The following is a 27,358-nucleotide window of genomic DNA, read 5'->3' as shown; positions in this document are numbered from 1 at the left end:
AACAGATCAGTATAATAAACATATGTTGCTTTTTAATGTTCACAAAAGCTCATAAACATCTCTAGCAGCTCTGAGGGACTTCAGTTTTATCAGGCAGAAGCTTCGTGGTCTCAGGACTTGGGCTGACATTTGAGTGGAAGGAATGTTAATGCCCTGTTGGGCCTGAGATACTCCTGCCTGTTTACAGGGCAGCACAGGAGGAAGAAAATACAAACTGAAAATAACGTTCAAGAAATACATTTAGGATAGAATTTTTCCCTAAATGAAACTAATGCTGACAAAGTTGCGATATTTACTCACATCATCATCAGTTACATCACTTTATAGCCTGTCATTCCTCATGGATGGAGTTAGGACCATCCTGGTACAAGCGACTACTTAGCCGATCATGCAGGACGCAACTTATTTTATGTGTTTGGAAAAAAATTACCATCATCCTTCAATGCTGGCTTATTAATTCTTTTTAGCTACTTTTTCATTCAAAATTCCAGCAGGTGCAGCAGGTCCAGCAGGTGCAGCAGGTCCAGCAGGTGCAGCAGGTGCAAGACATTTTAAGAGTTTTCTTGTATACAAATCATTTCACAACATTTACATAGGATTCAAATTTGAGCATTGACCAGGTCATTCCCTAAGGCTCAGTTTAATCTTTTTAAGCCAAACACAGTAAATGGATGCACTATTTAAAAAAAAAAGTAACAAGGGAATGCTTGTTACTTTCAAAGATAAAGGCACAAAGGCAGAAGGTTTGCAGCAGTTAGTTGGAGACACACTGGACATAAATCTTTAGATAATTAGAGTTACTCAATTTCACTGTTTGCTCCATTTTCACAATATGAAAACAGCCATTTATAAATATTGATGCTATTTGTTAACTGAAGCTATCAGCATACACTGCAATCACATATTGTTTGATTTAAAATCCGTTGTAGTTACGCACAGAGGCAACATTTTAAAAAGTTGTACCAGAGTCCAAATACATATATACCCAGCTGTACACCACCCAGGGAATAACAATATTAGTCGTGAGCTGCTGTTAAGTTACATGAACTTGAATGGTGTGGCTTAAAAAAATAAATAAATAAATAAATAAATAATCCCACAAACTCACCAACACACAAACCCCTTCAAGGAGCTAACAAAGGCCTGGTTCATTTGGAGCCAGATTAAAACTACCAAGGGGGAAACATTATTCCTGGTAAGCAAGGGGGGAAAGATCCCCTCCATTAAAAACATGAGAGGTCCAGTATTTTGTGACGCAAGCTGCTGCTTTACAGATGTTATACCAGCCCACACATGCAGACGCTGTTCACAAAATGAACAAAATCAAAGGTTCACATTGAATTAGATATCCTTTAAGTCAAACAACACAGTGAAGAGCTACACTTAGGCCAGTATACTGCTACACTTCAGCTCATCTAACAGCAAAGGCTGCAAGGAAACATTGTGGGCTCACACGGAGTTCACACTCACACACAGATGCAGTTACATCTTATTGCAAACATTTTAACCTCAGTCCCCTGCTTTGTTAAAACAAAGCCCTGCTGAGGGAGGATTATATCAGTGCAAGGGTAGCAGAGCCCCACGACCCATGACCTCTAAGGGAGTATGAACTAACAGGAAGTGTCATGGTAAGAAGACACATGATAGGCAGCTTGTAAAAATACTGCTGTGCTGGGACAACACATTTACTTTCTGCACATGACGAGCAGCAGGATATCGTAAGCGCACCAGTAGCTCCTGCTGCCAACAAGAGCAAAGATAACAAGAGCACATGGGCATTTGAATCATTCAGCTTCACAGCTTTACAGATGTGGGCCTCGTTGCTAAGGGTAGCCGAGATAGCATTAGCATTAAGTAGGGTTGCTGCTAGCAGTCAACCAAACCGTCAATGAGGATTTTACTTTTCATTGGTCGGTTGTTCATTATCCCAAACTTAGAAAGCGAATATACACCTTATACATATATATAAGAAAGTTCAACACAGTGAAGCTTTCTTTAAGGTCCCACAAAATTCTTATATTGCCAAATGTATTCACTCATCCATCCAAATCACTGAATTCAGGTGTTTCAATCACTTCCAGACTGTTCTACAAACATCTGTGAAAGAATCGGTCGCTCTCAGGAGTTCAGTGTGGATGGATACCACCTGTACAGCAATTCCAGTCATGAAATTTCCTTGCTACTAAATATTCCAGTCAACTGTTAGTAGTATTCTAACAAAAAGGATGCAATAGAAACAACAGCAACTCAGCCACTAAGCAGTAGGCCATATATAATAACAGAGCAGAGTTTGGTGGAGGGGGGTTTAGGGTGATGGTTTTTTTAGGAGTTGGCCTCAGTCCTTTAGTTCCAGTGAAAGGAACTCTTAATGCTTCAGCATGGGAAGCCATTTTGGACAATTTCATGCTGCAAACTTTGTGGGAACAGTTTGGGAATGTCCCCTTCCTGTTCTAACATGACTGTGCACCAGTATGTCCATAAAGAAATGGATGAGCGAGTTTGGTGTGGAAGAACTTGACTGGCCTGACTCTACCTTTGTGATGAATTAGAGTAGAGACTGCGAGCCAGGCCTTCTCGACAACAACAGTGTCTGAACTAACAAATGCACTTCTGGATGAATGGTCAAAAATTCCCATAAATGTCCCTAAACCTTGTAGGAAGCTTTCCCAGAAATGTTGAAGCTGTTACCGCCGCAAAGGGTGGGCTGACATCATAGTAAACCCTATGGATTAAGAATGGGATGTAGCTCCAGTTTATGTGTGTGTGAAGACAGACAAGTGAATACTTTTGGCAATACAGTGCATGTTTGTCTGCATACAGACTTCAACTTGGACAGTGAACAGAGCAGGGTTTTCACCCATGGCAATCGTGCTCCTGTGCAGTCCTCCAAAATTCAACTGCAAATTGCTGGATGCGGATGATCACTCAAATGCTGATTAACAAGCTGGACCAGAATAGAAGAAAAAAAAAAAATCTAAAATAATAATGCAGCATGAAAAAGACTGATAGTAGCTGCAATGGATACTTTTGTTTTCAATACTTGGTTTCACTTTAGCTCTTTGTATGTTCTGTGCTGATGATAAAGGGTAGCCAACAAACTGGCAGACATAATCTGTAATCTGCTATATTGACAACAAATACACTGCAGATACTGCCTTCAAACTGCCTGCAGACTGTGTTCACGCTAGGGCTGGGCCATATTATACCGTTCACGGTAATACCGGTATAATGTTAGGCAACGATAGGAAAATGAAATATCGCGATAGAATGGGGGTAAAACGCGCATGCGCAGTGCCTTTGTTTTCATACGCACATGGCCGATTGTTGAGTGAAACAGATGAACCAGAATTGGTTTGTAAAAATGGTGCAACTTCAGTGATGTGGAACTGGTTTGGTGTTTGTCCGTCAGATACACAACAAAGCACATTTTTTTGCAGAACATGCAAGCGGCCGTTGTTATTGTCGTATTTGTCGGACTAAGATGCTCTTAAATCTGGGAGTAATCTGGGTCCTAAACTCCATATGCTTCAGGTCAAACAACACTGCAGCATCACTTAGAGTTAAAAACTGTCTAAATTCTTTCATCTTTAATAAAACGATCAGCATTGCTGCTTTACCAGGTGTAACTATGAAGTTTAACTTCCAGGCATCCATGAAAACAAAAGTTATTACATTTAACGGAGTTAGAAGTTAGCAGGAAGCTAGCGGAAGTTAGCTCGCTAGTTTCGCTAGTTACCTAAGCATGATATTGCATGTTCTGACTGAGAGATTTCTGAAAAAAATCAAACGTACAGCTCTGCTATCACTTCCAACATAAATGAAGACAGGAAACTAAACAGCAGTGACGTTTGTAGGGTTACTGAAGTTGGGCTAGCTGGTATATAATGATGTGCTACGTGATCGCTAGCGACACAGCTATGTTAGCATAACATAAACAGTGAAGCTGGAGGACGAACACTAACACTTTTCCACTTATAAAAGTTAACCTGAAGGTTCTTCATGGTTAGAGACAAATGCAATCGCATGGCAGGATACTGTAAACGGACCAAACTTCAGTCAGGAGAACAACTGAGATAATCCATCCACAATACGAGGTTAGTCATTAATATACTGCAACAACATGGGAATAGAGCAGCTGCCAGAGAATTCAACATTAATGAATCAATGGTACAGAAGTGGAGGAAGCAAGAAGAATGAGTTTAATAAAGTTTGATTTATCTGACTGCTTTGTTTCGCTTAATGTGCCTTATAATCCTGTGCACCTTATGGTCCGAAAAATGCGTACTGCACACTGCAGTTTAATGTTGCAAAGCACCTCTTTTTAACTTCAGTGGATATTATACATGGTTATGCTCAGGATATGTCAGCCCATTTCTACTGGAAATGCCTTTTGGTTAAACTTTCAGCAAGGAATTTGCATTTGCACTGTTACATTTTTATAAAGCTTTAATGTACATAAAAACCAGCTTCTTGTTTAAGTGAAAATAAATGGAAGGTTGTCTTTTTGCGCTAGTAATGTTGTGGAGTTGTATTTTGTCTCGCATCAATTATATCGTCGGTTATATCATTATCGCAAATTTTCAAATATATATCGTGATAAATATTTTTGGCCATATCGCCCTGCTCTAGTTCACGCTACATCTGCTCAAACCTAAAACAAGCCTTAGCTGGCTCAACAAAACCTAAGACCACTGTTAGAAATACCGGGTAACTTTCTGCTTCAGGCTCTGTGTGTGCTCACACAAAAAGAGGCATTTCACAGGTAATATGACTCTTCTTGCACACAAAGTGAACCGTGGGAATGCGACTCAGTCCAGTCACAGACATTATGACAAAATGGTGATTAAAAATAAAAAAAGTGAACTATACAAGTAAAATGCAACAAGAAACTGATAAATCATTGAATTGAAATTATTAATCTGGTGATCTAACAGACAGAGTAATACAATAAACATTTTAATTCAAGATATTATCTTGATACAAGATATATACAAGACATTTGCAGAGCTCTCAGTCATAGTAAGCATGTTAGAAGAATAGACAAAACTAAAACATGACAATACTAATATAAATTGTGAATTATAAATTATACCTCTTTTACAAGAGGGTGGCACACAAGGAGAATCTAATTATATTACAGATATTGCACATTTCTCACTGTGGGGTTATTATTGCACATGGTGAGAAACTTTAGCTTTTTGGAAGATCAAACAAAACTTTTTATTGATTGCACAGATACTCCTGATGGTGTCCCGTCTTCTACTTACTTCAATTCCAGCAGTGTAAAACCAAACAAATATAGAAACATTTGTACACTAAAATGACTAATGTACAATGTCATCATTTCTATGACAATGTGTAGACCGTTTGCGCTTTGTTCAGTGGTTTTAGTAAGGTACGGCTTAATAACTTGCACATATAAAATCTCTAACAGAAAATCTGTATCGCACTTAAAACATGCTGTCAGTAAAAATCAGTAAACACGTGGCGCTTCTAGACAATTTTAAACCGAAATTTAGACCAAGTCTCCATGGTAATATAGCCAGGTAGAAAGAGAGCAACTTTCAAGTCTGACTTTAAGCTTGACATAGCGTGCTAACATGCTAATCCTGCTTTATAGCACATTCCTCAGGTGTGGGATCATTGCAGGAGGGCAAGAAAGTCAAAAGTACTTTCTGCAGGCAAACATTCACTTATCATTCATCAGGTTTATCCACAGCTTTGCAACATACAAAGAGTCCAATGTCAGCCACTTAGCATGGTCATTCAATCTGACATTAACAGCATCCTTGCTGGATACAATCATTACCACAGTTCTATTTGTGCATCCACATGTAGAGTAGTAATGGGAAAAGATGACTGATAAAAATATTCCAATTAGGTACTCCCAAAACCTAAGGTCATATGTGAAAACAGCCTGGGAATACTAGGAAAATCTTTAGTTGACAGACATTAAGTACCCAAGTACTTAAATTAATACTACTCTTCTGAGACCAGAATTTCTTAAGAAATTCATAATGAATTAAATGCTTGTTGCAGACCCTACTTTGTTAGCCTTGAAGATTTAAAAAAAAGGTAGAAGTTCAGGTTTTCCAGTTTTGTACCTGAGTCCAGCAGCAGCTTGCCAGGGGCCTGAACTTTTAACATGCCTGTCCAACATTCAGCTTTGGCCTACCATAGCAACCTCGTTTTCCCAGGACTCCCCCCCCAGGGGGTATAATGGGACTTAAGGGGGGGGGGGGGGGGGGGGGAGTCCATTTAGGGGAGGGGAAAAAGGGTGTTTCTAGGGAAACTGAGCGTTCACTGTTCTCCAGCAGCCTCCATGGTTGCCACTTGGCAACAGTTGACTGTCGGCATTTCAAAATGCTGCTTTTCATGCTTGTCTGTGTGTCATGAAAAGACACACACACACAGACACACACAGAGTAAGAAAAGAAACCCAGATAGTGTCATCACAGCAGATGCTTCTCATATTGTTGCCTCTGGAGCCAAAAACCAAAGCTGACTGATGTCATGTGGATTATATTAAATTCTTCTCCCTTCAAATCACAATTCAGGATGAATGGCCACCTGACTGCAGCTAAGCAATGCAAGGGACAATACAGAAAAACTTAGGAGATTTCTAATTGCCATCCCCTTAATCTGCTACTAAATCACCACATTTCAACATGAAAACAGTCATGTATGCTCAAAAAGTTTTCAAAAGCAGTTTTCTCAATATGAAAGCCTGGACTCACAAGGTTATCTTCCAGATGGAGGACACTCCCTCTTCCACCACACCCACTCACCTGTCGTTTCTCTGAGTCTACAGCCAAAACACCAGCTGTTTTCCAGCTAACAAACAAGAGAACGGAAGAGACACCCGCCCCCCCTCTCGCTCTCGCTCTCCCCCCCTCTCCTCGAGGTATGCCTACGTGTCTCTAAGCTCCCACCCTTTCCTTACACTCTCCTGTCTGGTTGGCCGGTCTTTTCAGCCTCCTCTTCAACAAAAGAAACAAAAAGAAGGCATGGCCACGTTCTCTTTATGAAGAGAAAGAAAAGCGTGGGGAATGCAGAACACCATTTTTAAAGCTGCAGAGACCAAAAAGCAGAAATTATCTGCAAGCGAGACAAAAAAAGGAAAGTAAAAAAAGTTTTCTTGCATTTCTGTGGAGCATGCAGAGGAACGACCAGGTAACTTTAGCCACAAAAAGCCAGAAACAAAAAGCCTCAGTTTCATTTTGAGTTGAGTTCTGGATCAGTTTTCAGCCAAAGCATGCAAAGTGAATTTAACAAAAAAATAAAGAAATAAAAAATTACGAGTATGCATGTGGCATGTTCATATACTCCTGCAGCTGCAGGATACCTGGAATTTAACACCATCCATCCATCCATCCATTCGCTACCGCTTATCCTTTTCAGGGTCGCGGGGAATTTAACACCATGCTGCCAAATCTTTTTCACTGCAGGAACATAACGTGCAACAATTATCTCAGGTTCTGTTTCCAGTGAAAGCCAAATTGTTTTTAAACACACTGCATGTTAATGTCCATTGTGGCATAATTATTTACCCTCACATACTGATTACAGATACCTAATGATACATGCCTGAAGACCAATTAAATGTTGTGCTGCTGCTCTATATTTCAATCCTGTCATTTTCACAGTAAAGTTCTTATTCTGTCACCATATTCTTTGGTTTTGTGATTTCATAACCACAATTGTACTTTGTGTAACAGTATTAAGTTTATAGTTTGTTTGTTTTTTTAAATTTCTACAATTTTATTAGTCAGTTCTGCCAGCAAAGCTCACTGTGGTATAGTGATGTGTTACCGTCTGGCATGGTGGCAGCCAAAACCTTAACAGTGAGACTTCCACTGAATCCAAAGTGGCTGATGTCATGTTACAGAACAACAGTGACTGGGTAATGAATATAAATAAATCTTGAACACATTGGATATCATGCATCTCCATCTCCAGTTGTGTAAAGACAGCACAAAAGAAATGTGAGCATCTTTCATTCTGGCATGTTTACTTTGCCTCAGGTCCATTTTGGCTCACATACCAATATGACTTTAAACAACACCCAGCACTACACACAGTTTCCAGACAAGGAAACTGTGCGTAGTTTTTGCAGTTTCCTAAAAAGCCTCTTATCTTGTGTCTACATTGATGTGGGTTTATAATTAGGGTCTATTACAACCAGACTTTGATTGCAGGATTAAAGCCCAGGTTAGGTTAGGCCTTAAAAATAAAAAATAAAAAATAAAAAAAAATTCTTCCATACTTTGGACCTCACGAAGGTACAAGAACAAAGGCCAAGTGTGAGATTGCGTGGTTCAGGTAAAGGCAGAGGTCATATCTTCTCTTTGTGAGTACACTGACAAAGCTCTTCTCATCCATGTCAACCTATCGCACAGCAGGGCCTCGTTCTTTCAGGGCCTTCTACAAACGGCTGCTTCAGCGCAGAATGACAGGATGCTGAAACAAATGAGAGCTGCAGAAAGTGTTGAGTGCTGAGTTAGGAGCAATGAATGGAGAGGAAGAGATGGATGAAACTGCAGAGTTACGGCATGAATTAAAGTATGGCATCACTTTCCCCACAATTCAGACAGAGCTGTGTTTATGGGTTAGCTCCATTATTACAACGTTGTTTTATCAGATTAGTAAAGAAAACTGCTGTGAGAATATGGTGTGAATAGAGCCTGAGGCAGACAGAGACAAACCAGGTTTTGTTTGTACCATAGTGCCTGTAGCCGTCACCATCGGGTCACACGTTTAGCAGCAAAATCATAAATGGTGCCACACAGTGTACAAACATGAACAGGAAGTAAATGCAGCCCAATCTTTACTTCTGTATTTGTCACAAAGAAGCAGCTTTCATTCAGAATTAGTAATAAAAGAATATTCTGCATTGCAATTGGGAACTAAATGTGTAATGCAGCTGCAAAATTCCTGTAAAAGCTGATCCAGATCTGACAGTGAATATGCACATTTTAAATCTGCTGCCATCTCACGTAAACAGTAAACTTCACTTGATTCATTTCAATATTCTTTAACCAATTGAGTTTTATTTGCATAGCACCAAATCACAACAACAGCCAACACTAAACTACTATATCAAACCAACATGAGACCTTTTCATTTTTAGCTCAATGTTCGACATGAATCCCCTCGTACGTCTGTGATGTCAGGCAGCACAAGAGTTCGGTTGTAGTTTTCAGTTACCTCACTGCAACTCAGGAGGTAGACTGTGTTTGGGCAAACCACCGTGTCACGTGTACTCCTGCTTTGAGACTGACCTTGTGCAAACACACTAGCCTCATTCAAGAGGGAGCAACTGTAAGCACATACACGCACACGCCAAAGAGCAAGGGGTGGAAGCACACAGCCCATTGTAATAAGTTAATAATCCACGTAACTACAGAGCACTTCACTTGCTGCTTCAAAGGGCTTTTGACTATCAAATCCATTTTACATTCCATAGCACTGCCTGTATCTGGGTCTCCATTTACATATCTGAATAATGAACAAACTCGTCTGTCTAATTAAATCCAGAGGCGCTCCTCAGTCACCAAAAAAGGCTTTTCAGAGCCAGATAATGTGTACAGTAGAGCACAAACTGTCCAGTTTGGGGCTTCGAATTAATGTCCGCCATAACCATCGTTAAAATGCTGGTAGGTTAAACTAGGTTACAAAAATCGAGAAGTGCATGCCTAGCCCAAGCGTCAGAAATATTGTGCCACGTGCCGCAGAATGCGATGTCAAAAATCACGGCGCAACAGAGTAAGCTTGAAACATCATTGGGGTGAGGGGAGGTAGACACCGTGGAAGAGCGACACAGAGGAATAATAAACAATGATCAAATGTGTAGTGTTGCATAAATACATAGGAGGCTTTATGGGCAGCCCCCAGCAGACTGGGCGTAACTAAAGGTCACAGACTCATCAGCCTGTAAGCTTTATCAAAAAGGAACGTTTTAAGCCTAATCTTAAGCACAGAGACTGTCTCCCAAATCCAAACAGCTGGTTTCACAGGAGGACCAGCTCTCAGGTTCTGGAAGCTGAACGCTCTGCCTCCCACTCTACCTTTAAACATCCAAGGAGTCAAAAGTAAGCCAGCGGTTCGAGAGTAAATAGCTCTATTGGTGATGACATGGCCCCATGAGGTCTTTGAGATGAGATGGGGTCTGATTTTTCAAGACCTTGTATGTGAGGAGAGGTATTTTAAACTAGATTCTGGATTTAACAGGGAGTCAATGAAGAGAAACTAATATGGGAGAAATCTGCTCTCTTTCTAGTCCCTGTTGGTACTCTTGCTGCACCATTTTTGATCAACTGGAGGCTTTTTAGGAAGTTGTTAGAATACCTGATAATAATGAATTAGTATCCCGGCATTTTTGACCAGTTACCCAGCAGACAGTGTTGGTGTCTGCTGGGTAACGTTGTGTGACAGCCGGAGGAGGCAAAGACGGCATTCTTGGTATCAATACTGTTGCAAATGAGTATCTAATGTAATAGTAATTTTTATTATCAACTTCTGATTCAACCTTATATAAATAACCCTAGCTGTAACACTACGGGATCTCTTCAATTGATTTGCATCAGTCTGTGGTGAAACGTATGGCACCGCGCAGTAGGGGCTCATGTATCAGATTCCATGTCTGTCTTTTATCCCTCCTCTCAGGGTTTGCAACACCAGCATATAGTCCTTAATCTTGGTGCATCTGTTGGCCCACAAAGCTCCATTAAACAGCCGGACCACTCCGATAAGGTTATTGACTTAATGCTCAGTGACATAATTAAATTGAGTATTTAATCTGGCCACTGGAGTGGAGGAGCCCCCGACCCCCGCCAGACAAGAAGAGTGTTCATATCTTGCTGCCATTACAAATAATTTCTACTCTGATCGCTATTGAGGTGACCAGACTGGCTGAGAGTTGTCCTTTCCTGTCATCTGCAATAAAAACTAGAGCTGTGCCATATCATGCCTACATGCCTGAGAGCCCTGTGTCAGCCTCTAATCACAATTCAGTACCTAAAAGAGAGCCTCCAACAAAGCACTGTAGTCTGCAAACTATGTGAGAAAACTGTTCCCGCTGAAGGTGGAAGCCATAAATATGTTTCACCACTTCAGGCAAAAATACGCCATCAAATACAACCAGGTTACAAAGGAGAAGATACTAGCAGGTGGTGATGTGTGACCAAAATGACTGACTCAAATGAGCATCACTGGAATAATCGCTAGTTCCACTCCACACGACAGGAAGAGCAAACGGTAGATGGAAATTACTGATACACAAGTGGAAAACCAAAACTTTAAGCAGATTATTAAAAGCTTCACCTACAATCCCAGTCAGAAATATTTTACAAGGTTACTTTAGCCACTGTTAAAGTGTTAAGCAGTTATTTTTCACTTAAAATGTCCAGGGGAAAAACTGGCTAGACTACTTTTGTGCTTACAGTTGACTTCAGTGGGAAATCTACGTTGTCCCTTCGACCGTAGCTGGAAACCCCTCTTAACCCTCCACTCAACCTGACGTGCACTACCCAAGAAAATTAACTATAGGTTGGGTCAATGCAACCTGCAACGATGTCCGTGAGCGTGGTGGTTTTTCCTTTATTTATTATTTTTTCCAAACGGTGCAGACAATTTACATTACAATGCATCCACTATGCTGACCAGGCGTCAGACTTCAAGCGGATGTCAAAAAAGTGTAACAGGAAGGACGACTCGGCCAACAGGTTTCCAGCAGAGTATAATCTAGGCTTAACCTTCAAGCTGTGACAAGGCTGGCAATACAGAGGTGACAAAGGAGGCCGAGTATAAACTTCCTCCTCTTTTTCTACATTTTTCACAACCAAGACTTCAAAGAGAAAACGATCTGAAAATGTCTCCCTTTATCCCATCTTTAAACTAAAATTACACCTTCCCCCTGCCTTCCTTTAACCTGTAAACATTTGCTGATTTCAGGCATACCCCAACAATAACCACTTGGTACCTTTTAGAGAAAACGTCACACTTTCCGTACAGTATTCACAGATGCTTCATCAACGCCTAAACTGATGAGCTGCTGCTGTGAACAGCCATCCACAGTTCATCAAACCTTCATCCGGCCTTGAATTCTCCCCACCTGTTCATTACAAGAATGACAGCAGACACTAACCGATACAAAGCTGTTCCTTTATCTCATAAGGCAGTGTTTGCCTTCACTTCAGCTCATGACACCACCTGACAATGGTTTGCTGTGAGGATATTGGTTTTGACACCACATGCTCCTCCATTTGCCAAAACGAGAGCATTCAACACCCAGCCCCCATCACCTTTTGACCTCTGGCACCTTGCTTGTGAGAGAGTTTGTGAGGTGAGTGTGGTTTATTAGAGAGGCACTTAACAACCTCTGTTGCTACAAATCCTGGCTGTTGAATGCTGACATCTTTCAAGGCGCTTACCAATTATTACTTAAGTCAGTCCTGTTATGCATGAGACCTGTTCAGTTATACCGAGAAATCAAGTCAAAAAGCTGTAGGTACAGAAAGGTAAGAGCACACTTGCTACTATACTGTTAGAATGAAACATCTGAAGAAAATGGCAACCAAGCACTGATATTTTCATGTAAAGTTTTCTTCTGTGCATATTCTAAACTAAAATTACTGCAACAATAAATAGCTGTTCATTTATCTTGCACCTTTTTAAAACTCCAATTTTCTTCCATTTTTGGCCGCTGGAGGTCGAGCATTTATACCCCATAAGGACCCCATAATGAGGACATTTACAAGCTCATTTCACAAGACCAGAAAGCTCCGTTTCCTGCTGACTGACTGTATCCATGTACAAGCAAGAAAACATGTCAGCTACTGGTTTTGCTGGTCAACAGCATTTCACTCAGGGACAATGAAAATACGTGCCCCACTTAAGTCAGCCAGACCCTACTTTAGCTGTTGTAATACCAACACATGATGAAAGAACTATACAAAGACTGCAAGAAGTGACGAGTTTTATCAGATGGGAAAAAAGAGAAAAACAAAACTTTGACTCAGTCAGCTGGACTACACCAGAGTCTGAACTAAAGTCCATGTTTGGTTGTTGTTTTGCTGTACCGCCCTGCATCGCTGCAGCCTCTGGCTTTCACAATTTAGCTGCTTGAAAACCTGAAGAAAGACTGCCAGTCACTTTTTATTTCAAGATGCTAACAGCAACAAGCAGCTCATGATGGTTCTCCCAGCCTTGGCAACACTCTGAAATACATGAGCAATTATTGCCATTATAATTAGGAGGATCGTAATAAACCTTCAGCTCTGTGATGAGGCAATAAAAGACACTACACAAGACAGGCCGAGCATGATCCATGGTCACACACTCACAGTCCCTCTTTTGGAGAGCCCCCGTGACACCTGTACCAGAGTGTATATTAATATCATAATGACATTTTACACAAGCAGCTACAAACTAACACAGACCCAGATCTGACCTTTGCCTTTAAAGAATATCATTAATAGATGAGGACAAGATCTCTCTCTTCTGGTTTTCCGATTAAAAGCCTCTCCAGGCAACACTTTCGCGTTGAGAACAAACTGTTGTCTTATGATGGGATTAAATATTTTTATGCTAGTTTGGGCTCAAAACTGACTCTGACATTTTATTTTGAAAAACTAAATTTGTTTCGTCAATGAAAAAGAAATTCTGTTTTTTTTGTTTTGTTTTTTTAAATCAACGGACCGAACACTCAACAGATAAAAAAAAATAAAAGGGGGGTGACTTTTAAAAAAAAATTATATTTGCACTCAAGTAATAAAATAAAATAAAAAAAGACGCATAATGTCCCATAAAAAGCAAGGAGTGGAGCAGCGGTTCCTGGAGGACGTGTACGGAGTGAGTTCACTTCAACGCTAGCTAACCCAACTCTCATCAACCTGCTCCAACTGCTCCACCACTAATAGCGAAAAGTCTGTAAATAACCAATAAGGAGCACGTGTGTGTGGATTTGTGTGAAATCCACATAAATATTGGTAAATAAAGGTTTTCACCCATTTCCCCGACATTACTGATCACAAGGCAGAAGTTTGAACACTTAGAGGAAAACAAGTGGGAAAAAAATCCCAGTTTGATTTCAATGGGACAGATTTTCAGAGACTCACAGCACAGCCCTCACCCACACTCACCGTGCTCTGTGTACAACTCTTCGGTCACTCAGCTCTGGTTTACTCCTCCTTACAGCGAAGTTTTAGTAAAGTATCCAATTTTTCCGCAGCCGGTGCTTGTGCAGACAAATTAGCGGGCAAGAAAGCGAATCCTCCTCGATATTCCTGCCGCTCAGTCCATGCTTGGAAATTTCCTGTCAGGCGTCCAACTTTCACAACTTTACACACCTAATTTACTGATGAAAAACAGCGTGGTTACTCCATGTAGCAAAAAAAAAAGTTTCTCCTGGTTCTCTGCTTGGTTTCATTCAGCAGCTCTCTGCCTCCACATGCGCCCTGTAAGCAACAGTGAGAATACTTCGCTCAGCGCCCAGCTCTCCACAGGCGTAAAAAGGGGGCTGGCGAAGGGAGGACACATGACGCTCCCTTCAAGTGCTCCTCGTATTTTACATAACCACGTGCGAACGTAAGTTAATCTGTGTTAAATAGCAGTGACCAGCTTTAGCTGCACAGTGAGAATGTGAAATTCACAGAGAAACCCCGGGATCCCCCCACTGACATGACCGCTGCAGACAAAATAGAAAAAGTCTGTTGCTTTATTACGCATTCAGATTGTGTATCATGTTTTTAAAAAGTAACTATGTAATAAAGTAACTAATTACTTTTGAAAATAAGTCATCAGTAAAGTCGTTACTTTCTTGGAGAAGTAATGAGTAATTAGTAACTAATTACTATTTTCAAGTAACTTGACCAACACCAATATGTGCTTCTTAAAAGATTTTGAGTGGTTTTGTCTTTTGTTGTTCACCAGACCACAACCTGCGAATTTAAATAGATAACTTTCACTCCATTTTCATATTTGTAGTACAAAAACCAGTGACTGTTAGGATGGAAAGTTTATTGAACGCAATAACAATAGTGTAAAGTCTGTACTTCCACCAGTTCCTGAATGCAGCATCAGTTGCTAGAGAGCCGGCTGATGCATGGCAGACCCCTTCTGGCCAACAGGAAACATGCATGGACTACATCTGCCAGTGTGACCATAGACTTTATTACATCAAATAGTCCTGCTTTAAGAAAAACTGACGTCCATTTTTCCAGCCCCAGGAATCTATCTGAGATCAAATATATTCAGAGAGACTCAAAGGGCCAAATATGTGATAAAAACACAATCATCAGAATAACTCTTTCAATATTGCAAATGTATGTTGCTGAGAATTCATAAAGTCAACATACAGAAATATTAATAGATAATCTTTTGCTGACTGGTTTGAAAAAAACAAACAAGCAGCAGTTGTTTACTATAGTGAACCATGAAACAAACATTCACAACACATTAAGTCAGCGTGACTGGAACTGTTTGTTGTGTGGGATGACTGTGGTGTTATTCAGGGTGCAGTTCTTATCCACTGTTCAGTTTAGAGATGCCATGTCACACTGCGGATCAACAGAGACCACACAGAGATCACAAAACCCGCTCCACACACTTTTTATCCTCAAGGAGAGTCTCTCTCTGAATCTTTGTCTTCTCCTGTGAAAAGAAGCCTTTTATCTTACCCTTTTTAATTCTCCTGTAATGAGGGTTGAAGCTAGATAAACTTCAAAGATCACACTCAGCCCCACCCACCACGGCACTTGTTAAATCCCCCCGAGCTCTAATACAAGACAGTAGAGTCTGTTCTGCTCTCACTATGTACACTCATATTATAATAATCATGTATATTTATCAGGGACATTTGCATCCAGAGCATGGAGCTCTTTTTGTGTCACAAAAGAGTTGTACGCGATGCACACACTACAGCACAGATGAAATTAGTGCAAAAAAATAAGATCATATTTTTTAGACATTGCTATTTCAGATAACTGAATTATTTCTTTTTGATTATGCAAAGATCCTCAAAACCTCACTGAAACATCAAAGAAAGTATATTTACATATAGTCTACACAAGAATATCTCTCGAGAAGATAGAAGCCACATTTTATTAATATAGGGTTGGGTTCCTGTTTTCTTTTCATGCCACTTCATAGTCTTAGCTTCTTAGCTTTATATCATGCACATTAAAAATATTAAACATTATTGTAATCTATCACCCTTCTCTGGCTGCTTGCATGTACAACACAACCAATGACTGATCAAGCACCTCTCCTTCAGGTGAGTGGCCCAGAGACATCCAGTGCCCTTGGGTCCAAGCCGTTCTCAGGTTTGTTCCCCCATTTTAAAAAGCCTTGTTATCCTTGTAAGGAAGAGTACTCCCTTACTTGTATTATAACTTGTACAGCACTTTAGGAGCACTTTATGTAACATCACACTTTAACCCTCTGGGTTTGTTCAAAATCACGACCCTTTCAGCTTGTTTGTGGCCAAAAGTGTCCACCAACAGATTAGGTTTTATTACTTTTATGGGGTTTTTTGCCATTTTTTCTGCATAAAGCTTTTAACTAACTTCAGTTTTTTTCATAAATATAAAATAGTTATTACGTTTTACATTTTTAACCCTTTAAACACCAGTTTGTTTGTCCACTGCACTAGCTGGAAGACAACATCACATCTCGCAATTTTCTATAATTGCATTGCTACTGGAATTTCTTGTATTATTAATAGTAGAGTCTGGGGCATGTAATTGATTCACATCAACATTGATTATAATGCATTGTTATTTTTGTGCAGGGAGAGCAAAAACATAAAAACTCCCTCTCAGCTTGTTCGTGGCCAAAAATGGCCACCCCCTGTTTACGTTTACAAAATGCTATAAAATTAATATATATTAAGAATAATTTCCACTTTTTTGGACTTGATTTTTTAGATTAGCACCGGTCCTAGTCATGAAAACCAAAACATAATTCAAATTCAGATATTATACCCTTTGAAAAGCGTAGTAATAATATTATATATTATTACTACGCTTTTGGGGGAAAATAGTAATAAAGTTCAGATTTTTTAGCATATGAATGATGCAGGTCATCATTGCAGGTCAGTAACAGTAACAGTAATAATGATTTATTTTTACTTTATTATTATTTTTTTCTTTGGGGAGGGGATAAATGACCAAAAAGAAAATCACAAAAGGTGTGTTATTGGCCAGAAAAGCAATTTAATGACCAAATAACCACTGAAATGACCAATAAAATGATCAAAATGTATATTCCACTATGTGTGTTCTTCTGTGTGCATCCTCATTAGCAGCAAGATGTACTAACCACAGTAGAGTGGTTTTTATAGGCACACTTTCTACACCTGGTACAAGGGGCTGCTGTTACAATCCTGGAGGTGCGCCTTTTGCACCTTCTTCTCATTTCGTTGGTGGGGTGTGGGTCACACTCTGGGTCAGACTGTATCTGGAGATCAATGGCAGAAGTGGCTGAGAATCAGGGACAAGTGTGTCTTGCAGTTGTTGAGGTCACCAGCATGTGTCCCAGCTCTCCCAGCATCACTCTTCATTTGTAGGTTGTAGAGGACTCCCCCACTTCAGTGAAGTTGTTTCCGGTGGGACAAAGGCATCGTATCCCAAGACATCCAGGAGATTGGAGAAAAGAGCCATCAGCCATCAGTTAGTTTTCCTTCTACAACTCGAGGTGCCAACACCCTCTAAGTTATCCAAGCAATATTTGTGCCTATTGTAGTCCAGGATTGCTTCTTGCTTTCACGCATCCTTTATTCCCCATCACTGACTGCTGGTTCCTTGTGTGTTGCTGTCAAAAGAAGCACATTCCTCCGTTGCTTTGGCATGTGGGATATCGCTGTGGTAGTTTTGGTGAAGCCAAAGACAGACAACAAAATCTTCCTCTGTTGCAACTGGAGGAGCTGGGGAGGAAGCTCTGGGTTGTTTCCCCTGTGCCAGTTTTCATCTGAGGAGTTCCTCTGCCAAGGTGACCAAAGGAAAGACGTTGTCCTCGGAGCTCCTCCGTCAGTTGGAGTCTGAACCCCTTTCCCTTCTTTACTTCCTGAGAACTTCCAGTGTTGTCATCCAACATGCTATGTATTGCTTTATTCTGGTTTAGGCTCACATCTCCACTTCATCTATAATACTCCAATCCTCACACCTTGGCCTCCCGTGCAGCTTTGTAAGGGTGCACAGCAGCTAAAAGATCTCCTTTGTTATAAAAAAAAGTCAAAAGTAGATCTCAGGCTGCTAATGCATGAAACTGCATACAGGCTGAGCCCTGGTTTGATACCAGTGGGCACTGGATTGTAGAGCAGTCTCTCTTCAGTGGTTTTCCTTTCATGAGGGATCCACTCAGTCACTCTCCTCGGTCTCAGAAAATGCTCCTACACTCAAAAAAGTGAAATTTGGTGGTTATTGCATTTACAAGACTCTAACATGTAATTTGAACACAATGAATTTATGTTTCTAAGGTGAACGTAATAAAATCATATAAGATCTACAAGAAATTTACCAACTTAGCGCCTCTTAAATTTATTCTTGTTGATATGACATGATAAAATCTAACAAGAGTGGTTAGCTGCCTTAAAGACTCGCGATATCACAAGATCACGTGAGATTCTAAACAACAAGAGGCAGGAAAGCACATGGTTTGCTTCACGGTCATCTTGGAAAGGTAAGAGTGAATCTATCTTTATCCATCTTGATGAAAATACTTTTTGCACAAAGGTATCATTAGTTTGTCGATTCTTTTCAGTTCTATTTATTCACATTTGTTTTTTTGTTTTTTTAAAAAAAAAATATCTGTTTGTTTATGCCATTCTAGCTAGCTAACACGTTAGTGCAAGAATATAGCACAATGTCATGCTAGCACGATAGCCTAATATGAAAGACTTAGCTACTCCAAATATAGATATTGTTTATAACTTAACCTCTGCACATAAGCTAGTTTGGCTCTACCACAGAGACTGTTGTGATAAATTTACATTTTACGTGTGGGTTGTTGAAATTTGTAAGTTTGTAAGTTGCAACTGATGGACAGTGGTTTATTTAACAATTTATGTGTTTTTAGTACACTGAGGAGGAAAGACAAAACATGAACAGATATGTTTTCCTGTTTTTTAATTTTTTTGAAATTAAATATTTTTCTACTTAATAAACTTGGAGACTTGCAGTTCCCTCCTGTAAAGATAATAAATGTTTAATCTTATCAGGTGGTGAAAGGTCTGGAGAGCTGGCAGGCCAGTTCATCAAATTCATGGTGAGCTAATATTTTTCTTAAAAATTATCACATTCCCATGTTAAAAATGTAATATATTCATTTGTAAGTGACATATAGTTTTGAGACCAAGAAAACATTGCATTCTGATTTTATGTACACATCATCTAAACTTTCTTGAATTGGGGGTATGGCATGATTAAATTAATACACAAATTACAAAACAATATTAAAATGACAGACTTGTCTAAAATGCATAAATACTATTTGAAAAGATTAAGACTGTAAAACAATAGCCTCTGTATTTCTCACAAATTCCTGGTAATTCAACTAATAGTTCTTTAATCCCACTGCTAGGTCGTTGAGATGGATTTCCGTATATATTTGTTTTTTTCCCCCTCTGTGTATAAAGACTGATGCTGTTGAAATCAGAAGAGAATACATCACCAAAGGTCTTTGCATGTACCTGAATGAAGATCCTGAGAAGCTGGTGAAGAATTACCTGGTATGTTAACTTGCCTGTATCCTTAACTAAGGAGATGATCAAAGATAAGCTTGAACTACATAAAAGAGTTTCAGGGGATGGGGTTTTCCTATAAATTACCGGTGGCTGTAAAAAATACCTTTTAAAATAGGAAAAGTAAGAGCTTTAAGTTTCTCACTGGATACTACACACACCATTCTTGAGTGTTTTATACTATCATTATTATAATATCATTATAATAACCTCATTCATACACACATTCATACAAGATTTTTATGTAACATTTACACTTCAATGGATGTATCAGGAGCAACTTGGGGTTCAGTATGTTACCCATTGATAGTTTTAGTATCAGATTAGAGAAGCCAGGGATTAAACCAGTAGACAACTTGCTCTACCTCCTGTGCCACAGTCACCCCTATCACAAGATTTTGAAAGACAGGACATTGTTGAGGTATTGAATGAACTTCTCATGAGTCAGGAAAAATATCGGGCAGTCATTTTTGATTACATTTACATTATTATAAGGCTTGAATGAATAAAGCTTTTAGGTATTTTACATTAATGTAAAACAGATATTTACTTTTAAAACTGTTTGCAATGGACATTAGTGAGAAATCATTATCTTTTGTTTGTTTGTTTTATTGTCACAGGAAGTTGATAACAAGCATCGCCACTGCCATAGCAGAGACAGTCTTTGGAATCTGTGTCTTTCGATCAGAGGGTGCGGAGCCTGGCGATGACCCTCAGGATGTTGTGATTGTTCTAGAGGGGGTGGAAGTGATGGGTGAGTTGGGCAGTGTAGTTTTTGCAGTGACAATGTTGCTTGGTCTGGTCTATTCACTGAACCTGAGCTACCCTCTGGAACTCAGATACACCTTTGAGGTCCTGCACAAGATTCTTATGGAATTAGATGCACACGAACTATCCAACAGCACACAAAGTACAGGTTCTCAAAACACTATTTTCTCGTTGAGAAATGTTCCCATTACAACAGCTACACCATGTATCTGGACCATGAACCTAAAATAATTGCAGATATTTTCTTTTTTGAAAGTGCATCTGTTGACCTTCAAAGTAGTTGTATTGGTCATCACCTGCTTCAGCCATTCATTGTTGTTAAAAAATTGTTTTAACAGGTTAACTTTCCACTTTGTCCACTACTTTTTTTCTGTTATGTAACTTGTACTTGCATTTCATGTATTCTTTATACATTATGTGAAATTTGCTATAAATTCAATAAATTGGAGAAAACAAAAAGATGTGTATGACAAATTTTTATTTACCTTTTAGATGTAATAGTGAAATGTATGTTAACCAGACTCTAGACTTTGTTAAATGCTCCAAAAAATTACTCTTTAAATTAACTTAAAATAATCATGGAAAGAATTTCCACGTGATTAAATTGCTTTCTATTAGCATTAAAGACTTGTGTTGGAATAACTTAATTTGTATGAGTTGGTTCAACTCAATTAACTTAAGCTGGGACCAAATTTAGTAAATTAGTTGGAGAAAACCTACTGAATTGAGTTGGAACAAAACTCTTTAAGTTGGATCAACACTATTAAAATATATTGGATCAAAATGCAGTAAATACGTTGATTCATCAATCTTTAATTAAGTTGGTCCAACTTGAGTGCATTAAGTTGGAGTAACAGAATTGCATAATGCTAAAATAAAGCAATTTAATCACGTGGAAATTCTTTCCATGATTTTTTTATGTTCATTTAAAGAGTTATTTTTTTGAGTGTATGTTCTTTTCCATCAGCTGCTCGGCCTCCACCTCCATGCCCCCCAACCCCAATCTTCCCCCAAAGAAGAGGATTCAGGCACTGGCTAGTACTCTTCATCAGTGGTGATGCAGTCAGCTTCTTTGGAGATTGTCCCCTCATCTTCTGGAGAGGAAGTTTCTTCATCTTGGGCAGATGACTTTTCTTCAAGGACAGATGACTGCTGCTGTCCTTGCTCTCTGACCAGATCATATAGGCAGTGCTTGAAGCAGTGATGACCTTCTTGCCATACAGCCAGAATAAATGATCTGGAAGCTGTTAGGCTTACTTACAGCAGTAGCTCTGTCTGCACCTGCAGAAACTCCAGGACACGTTTACAAACTGTGTTTGTTGTTGTTTGCGCTGCAGCTGCAGCTGCAGGTTTGAACTCTGTAAAATGTCCTGTGATTGGGGTTTTTTTGTTTTTGTTTTTAGAGTTAATATTTTGGGTATGGTATCTTTTTATGAAAAATACAAGAGTAAAACTGCTTTTAACATGTTCTTCAAAGCTGAGTTTGACTGGGAACCTCAAAGCTCAATATCCTGCATCCACAGAAATTCACTGCAGCCTATGTAATGTTTGAATTTATTCCAGTCTATCTTGCAAATACATGTTTGTGCTGCAATGTCATGCACAAACACAAACTATTAGATCCTTAAGATCAAACCTATGTCAAAATTGTTTCATTATTTTGGTCTATTGGAGTGTGGTAAGCCATCAAAGGCCGCTACTAGAAACTAGGAATGTTACATGAAATCGCTTGTTTGGCCAAAAATGGGTAAATGATGTAATTTGGTAAAAAAACATTAAAAACTACAATTTTCATGTGTTGAGTTTAGAATGAAAGCAATTTTACCTAAATTGCATGATATAGTGTATATGGTGTATAGTGAATATTATTGATATTATTAAGGAGCTGATGTTGAAAATTAAAAAGTCTGAAAGAAATACACACCTTTGGGAAGTTTCATTCCACTTGCATTAACAGAACGAAAATGGTTGAAAAAAGAAAAGTGAAGTGGCCACAAATGGCCAGGATAGAGCCCAGAGGGTTAAGCAATATTTGCACATCAATAACATTTGCACACAAGAGGTTTAATTATTTATTGAATATTTATTGAGTATTTTAACAATTCGCAGGTAGCCTTTGTTCCAGGTCCTGCACAGCTGCTCCTCATCAAGAAATGTAGTGGTTGTCTGTGAGAAGGAAAGAATTGTCACTGGGAGCAAATAAGGTTTACCATTTAGGAGAACTTAGGCAAATGTGTCACATGTCTTTTCTGTGTCCTCTCCAGGGTGTTTGGGCAAATGTTAAGGTGTAAGGGTAAAGTGTAGAATATTTCATCTAAAATATTTAATTGTATGAAAATGGTCAAATGTATGTATATATTTATTTAATTAAATGTTGGTGTATTGTAGAATGTTGGTGGAAGGTTGGGATTTGGAGTTTGTGCTGTGAGAAGGCTTGACATGCCAGTAATTGTCATAGCCTCAGAGCTATATGGGCTAAATGCTTCCACCATACTGTACCATTCAACACAGCAACTTCAGTGACTACAGACAGCCTTTCCAAACTAACTTTCACGAGTCCTTCCTCCAAACTTTCAACATGTCTATCAGACTCCATTCTAACTAAACTGACCATGGATAGACTCGTCATTAATTCATTGTTCAATTTTAAATATGATTAATTTATAGCAGGACATGTACTCCATGCTGGCTGCTCCTAGTTAAAAAGCTTTTGCTTGAACCGGCTAAGCTTCAGTCAGAAATGGCACTAGTGAAGGCTACAAATGACTTTTGTGGGGTGATTAAGCTCTTCGGGCTGTGATGCTCTGTTCTCCATACAGCCAAAGACATGTTTTCTACCACAAGGTCTTCTTTGTGTTGTGCTTTTTAAAAACATAACTCTTGCACAGCTTTTAATTCCACTTTTCAGTTTTTATGCATGAGTTATTGTTTTTGTTCTTCTAGTTTCTGTATTGAATTTCATTCAGACTTAAACTTTTATTCTGTTTCATATTTCAATATTCTTTCTTTTATTTCATTTCATGTAGTGCTGCTTTTAATTCCACTATGATATGATGTCTATTGGCTGGTAGTTATGGGTCTGGTAATGCCATGGCTTTTGTGTGTAAAGCAGTATTCCTATATTTCTGGTATTAAGTAAAGGATCTGAGTACTCCCTGATGACGGTGGAAGAAAATGCTGTGGACACATTGCTCCAAAGTAGGCGTTCTGATTAGTTGAGATCTCATGTTATTAAGGCTATAGGATGAGATTTACACTATTTTCACACTGAAACTAATCAGTGAAACTAATGATTTATTATCTTTCTCACCAATTTATTCAACTGTTTCCTTAAATTCCACTCACAGAACACTTTGGTAAAAAGAAGTCCTGAAAACTGTTTGACTAAAGTGGATTCTGCCAGTGCCTCAGCAACAGAGAAATGAAGTAAAAGAAAAGGGCTGAGACAAGTTGGAACGTGTCCTAATGTACTCCTGCAGACCACGAAGTGTTTAGTTTAAATGCACCATAAAACGGTGTGTTATTGTTGGACTGCTGTTACCTTTTAAGTTAACACTTTGGTCTGTGTAGATATTTGTGTAGACTGTGTGAAGGTTTCCGAGCACAAGCCTGTATTCATAACAGGATGACAGAGAAATGAGATGGAAAAGTGGGAAAGCAGAGTGTGAATGAGCACGCCTGTCGGTCAAGAGCAACACATTGCATTCACATCCGTGTGAAAAACACTGAGCCATTCATCTCCAAGTTTTACTCTCTCTGTGTCTTTCACACACACACACACACACACACACACACACACACACACACACACACACACACACACACACACACACACAGGCTCTGCTCTGAAAGCCACTTGTCCTTAGAGAGGAAAGAGGAGCTCGGTGGCTGCCTATGATGGGGGATGGAGGACTGATTGGGAGACTGGCTGGTAGGCAGTGCATGACTGGGGGAGGTGTGGGTAGGCGTGGAGCAGAGAACAACCTTCCCCCATCCCCAGTATGTTCATTACTACATACCCAAATATGTGACTCGCTGTCCAGTCTCATCTCTATTGTGACTGATGGGAACAAAAATTCAGAATATAAGTAGCTGAGAGAGAGAAAGAGAGAGTGAACTCCTACAGGCTTGAATCTTTTACATGAAAGAACATGCACTGTTTCCATCCTTACTTCTGCAACGGGTAAAACGTCACCTTTACTTTCTGCCTAGGGATAATTCCTCTTGTGCACCTGCCTACAAGAAAATGAAGATGTACACAACCCTTTACAGTAAACAACTGAGCTTTACCACAATTCTACCAAATTCGACTCGATTTAAGAAAGAAGAAGATGGTATTATCAACGATTTTCTGGAAATGTAAACCATGAACACTTAAACAACTGCAATTTTGCTGGTAAAAAGTATTCAAATTCAGTGAAGCACTGAATAAAAAACAGAAAAAGTAATAACCAATGTTCCCTCTAATTTTTCACGTGTCTGAGCGAACACACAAACTCCCTGAGCGGTCCCTTGGACCACTGTGAGAAACAGCAGGCATGTGCACTGTGGTCACGCCAGCATCCAAGCTACATGGTTTATTAAAATAATCTGATTACAGTATTTACATTTATGTTAGACTACTTTTAATTAACTGCTTTAGCCCACTTACAATGAAAATGTAAAAAAAATCTTGTTCATGACCTGTGTAGCATGTTAACTAAATAAATAAATAAAAATAAAAATAAATGTATATATATATATATATATATATATATATATGACCAATGTTGGGTAATTAATTATATAGTTACTTCTTCAAAAAAGTAACTGAGTTATGCAAACAAAGTTTTTTGCAGCTGTTTACCTAAAAATGCAGCCAAGGCGTTTTTATTAAATAAACATTTCAAACTATTTACAGAACAATCAGCTGTTCTGCATCAAATCTGATGCCACACAAATTATTTGTTCACTCCAAAAAATAATTTCTGTCCACTATGAGATGAAGGAGAACAACAGCCTGATACCTGCAGGCCTGACAGCAGCAGATGTATCACTGCTGTAACACCTGTAACACTCAGCAGGCGCCTCATTGTTCTGACACACAACAACACTATTGACTACACTACACACTAACTACACACTAACTACACACTAACTACACAAGATTTTCGCTAAACCTCGCAAATCTCTCACATCTCAAAACACAGCTGTCACTCCTAAAACTTCCCCCCTTCCTAAACAACTAAAGGCCATGCTGCCATATCAGTTTTTGATTGGTCCACATGGTACATTTTTCCACCAATAGGAAAGGGTGGGGGTTTTTTGTTTTTGTTTTTGCTCACAGGCTTTCGAGCGTTTTCCTTATAAAACGCAGTTTTTACCGTTTCTTCCCGCAGTAAATATAAACAGCGATAGTATTCAGGAAGAAAACTAAACATTGCAGATATTTTTATCACAACTCTGGTTTTGCGTGGCCGATCAACACAATTTAAAAACTGGTATAAAGTCCACACTTTTTCCGTCAATTGTTCCGTCTGTCCTGCTCACATCTCCAGTGGTTGTACACGTTGTCATTAACGTGGCTTCACTCCACATCAGCCGCTTTGCTCGCTAAAACACCGGTGTTGGCGCATAAAGACGCTGTCATAGCCTGTCAACGATGTGGATTAGCTGCGTATATATTGGCTGGACTATGGGATAAGGTGGCATCGTTCTAATCCCGTACGGGAGCAGCCAGTCACTTTCTGACTAACACTGCAAAACGGAACATTGGTAATAATCCCTTTGGATGGTGTGATCACAGACTATGTGTAAATGATGCACATAGTGAACATACCATGCTGCTGAATGTGAAGTCCTGCTTTAAAGTTACAACTTTAATGTTACAGTGTTGTACATTGTACACTGTCACAGTACATTAAAGCTAATGCTATGTCCTCATCAGACATGACTGACTGTAGTTTCACTCACCAAGAGTCAGAGGTGCAGCTCAGTAATTATAATCACTGAAGTGATGCCTAGCATTGAGCTTGGCTATAGCCATTGCTGTTGGCATTAACTGTCAGTTATGAGGCCAAACCCTTACTATTCCAGAGTTGAAGAAGGAAAGCAAAACTATTTTTGTACCAGACTGTAAACTTGTTTTTTTCTTAAGTAAAGTTAGAAATGTTAAAATAATAACTCAAGATTAGATTTTGTGATGGTCCTTGGCTTTGAGATTTATATCTGAAGTTTTGTTATTCAATGTTGTATTTGATTCCCGTTGTTGCTTCTCAGTGCTGACCTAAAACTCATTGTCAGGTATCAGGTTGATAAGGTGGACTTGTTGGTAATAGTGCAGCTGTATCTGGATAAATCATGTGCTGTATTTGAGTCTCAGTCCTCATGACGTCACACAGACTGCAAAGTGATTTCCATCAGAAAACTTGTCACTTATATTAAAAACATTTTCCTTCACCCTCCTCTCGCGGATCTGAATTGTTTTGCTATTTTCAGACAGAAACACATGCACTTACTTTTTCTTATTGTAGTTAGTAGGCCTACACCACCCTCTCCCTCATGTACTCTCTTTGGGTCTGCTTTTTGAGATACTAATTTACTGGGTATGAAGTGACCGGCTGGATCTTTGCATATAGATTATATCGTACTGTGAGTAAATCCCCCTGCCACTGGCATCACAATCATTTGTAGTAATTAAACCATATCTACCCCTCAACCCATAAAACTAAATGCATCTTTTTATTTTTCATATTTACCAGCTGGATATGTTCCAGTGTGAATCAATGAATCGAGGTCATAATGTTGATTTAGAGAGTGTATATACATTTATGGTTGTGTGATGTTCAACTATAGTCCATCAGCCCGTTGTTG

The 27,358-nt window shown here is 39.2% G+C and overlaps 1 protein-coding gene and 1 long non-coding RNA gene across 3 annotated transcripts in view; one reads left to right on the top strand and one right to left on the bottom strand.

Moving 5' to 3' along the window:
- plxnb1b (plexin b1b) overlaps window positions 1-14,499 on the bottom strand; it is a 94,909-nt gene extending 80,410 nt beyond the window's left edge. Inside the window, exon 1 of one of the 2 annotated variants that reach the window (XM_085272845.1) lies at window positions 14,142-14,499. The gene's annotated coding sequence lies outside the window, so the exon portion shown is untranslated. The remainder of the gene's footprint in view (window positions 1-14,141) is intronic. The other variant, XM_085272846.1, reaches the window with a different exon arrangement.
- Window positions 14,500-18,772: 4,273 nt separating this feature from the next.
- Window positions 18,773-21,766, top strand: LOC146573603 (uncharacterized). The gene is made up of 4 exons (XR_014892553.1): window positions 18,773-19,263; window positions 19,634-19,726; window positions 20,359-20,492; window positions 21,474-21,766. It is a non-coding gene; the product is annotated as an uncharacterized LOC146573603 (long non-coding RNA).
- The last annotated feature ends 5,592 nt before the right edge of the window (window positions 21,767-27,358 follow it).

This window comes from Mchenga conophoros, linkage group LG5 (assembly GCF_057382185.1).
Source record: "Mchenga conophoros isolate Kocher_MC1m ecotype Shallow Benthic linkage group LG5, M_conophoros_male_GT1.1, whole genome shotgun sequence".
Classification (NCBI taxonomy): Eukaryota; Metazoa; Chordata; class Actinopteri; order Cichliformes; family Cichlidae; genus Mchenga; species Mchenga conophoros.
This window is presented reverse-complemented; position numbering and strand designations above follow the sequence as displayed.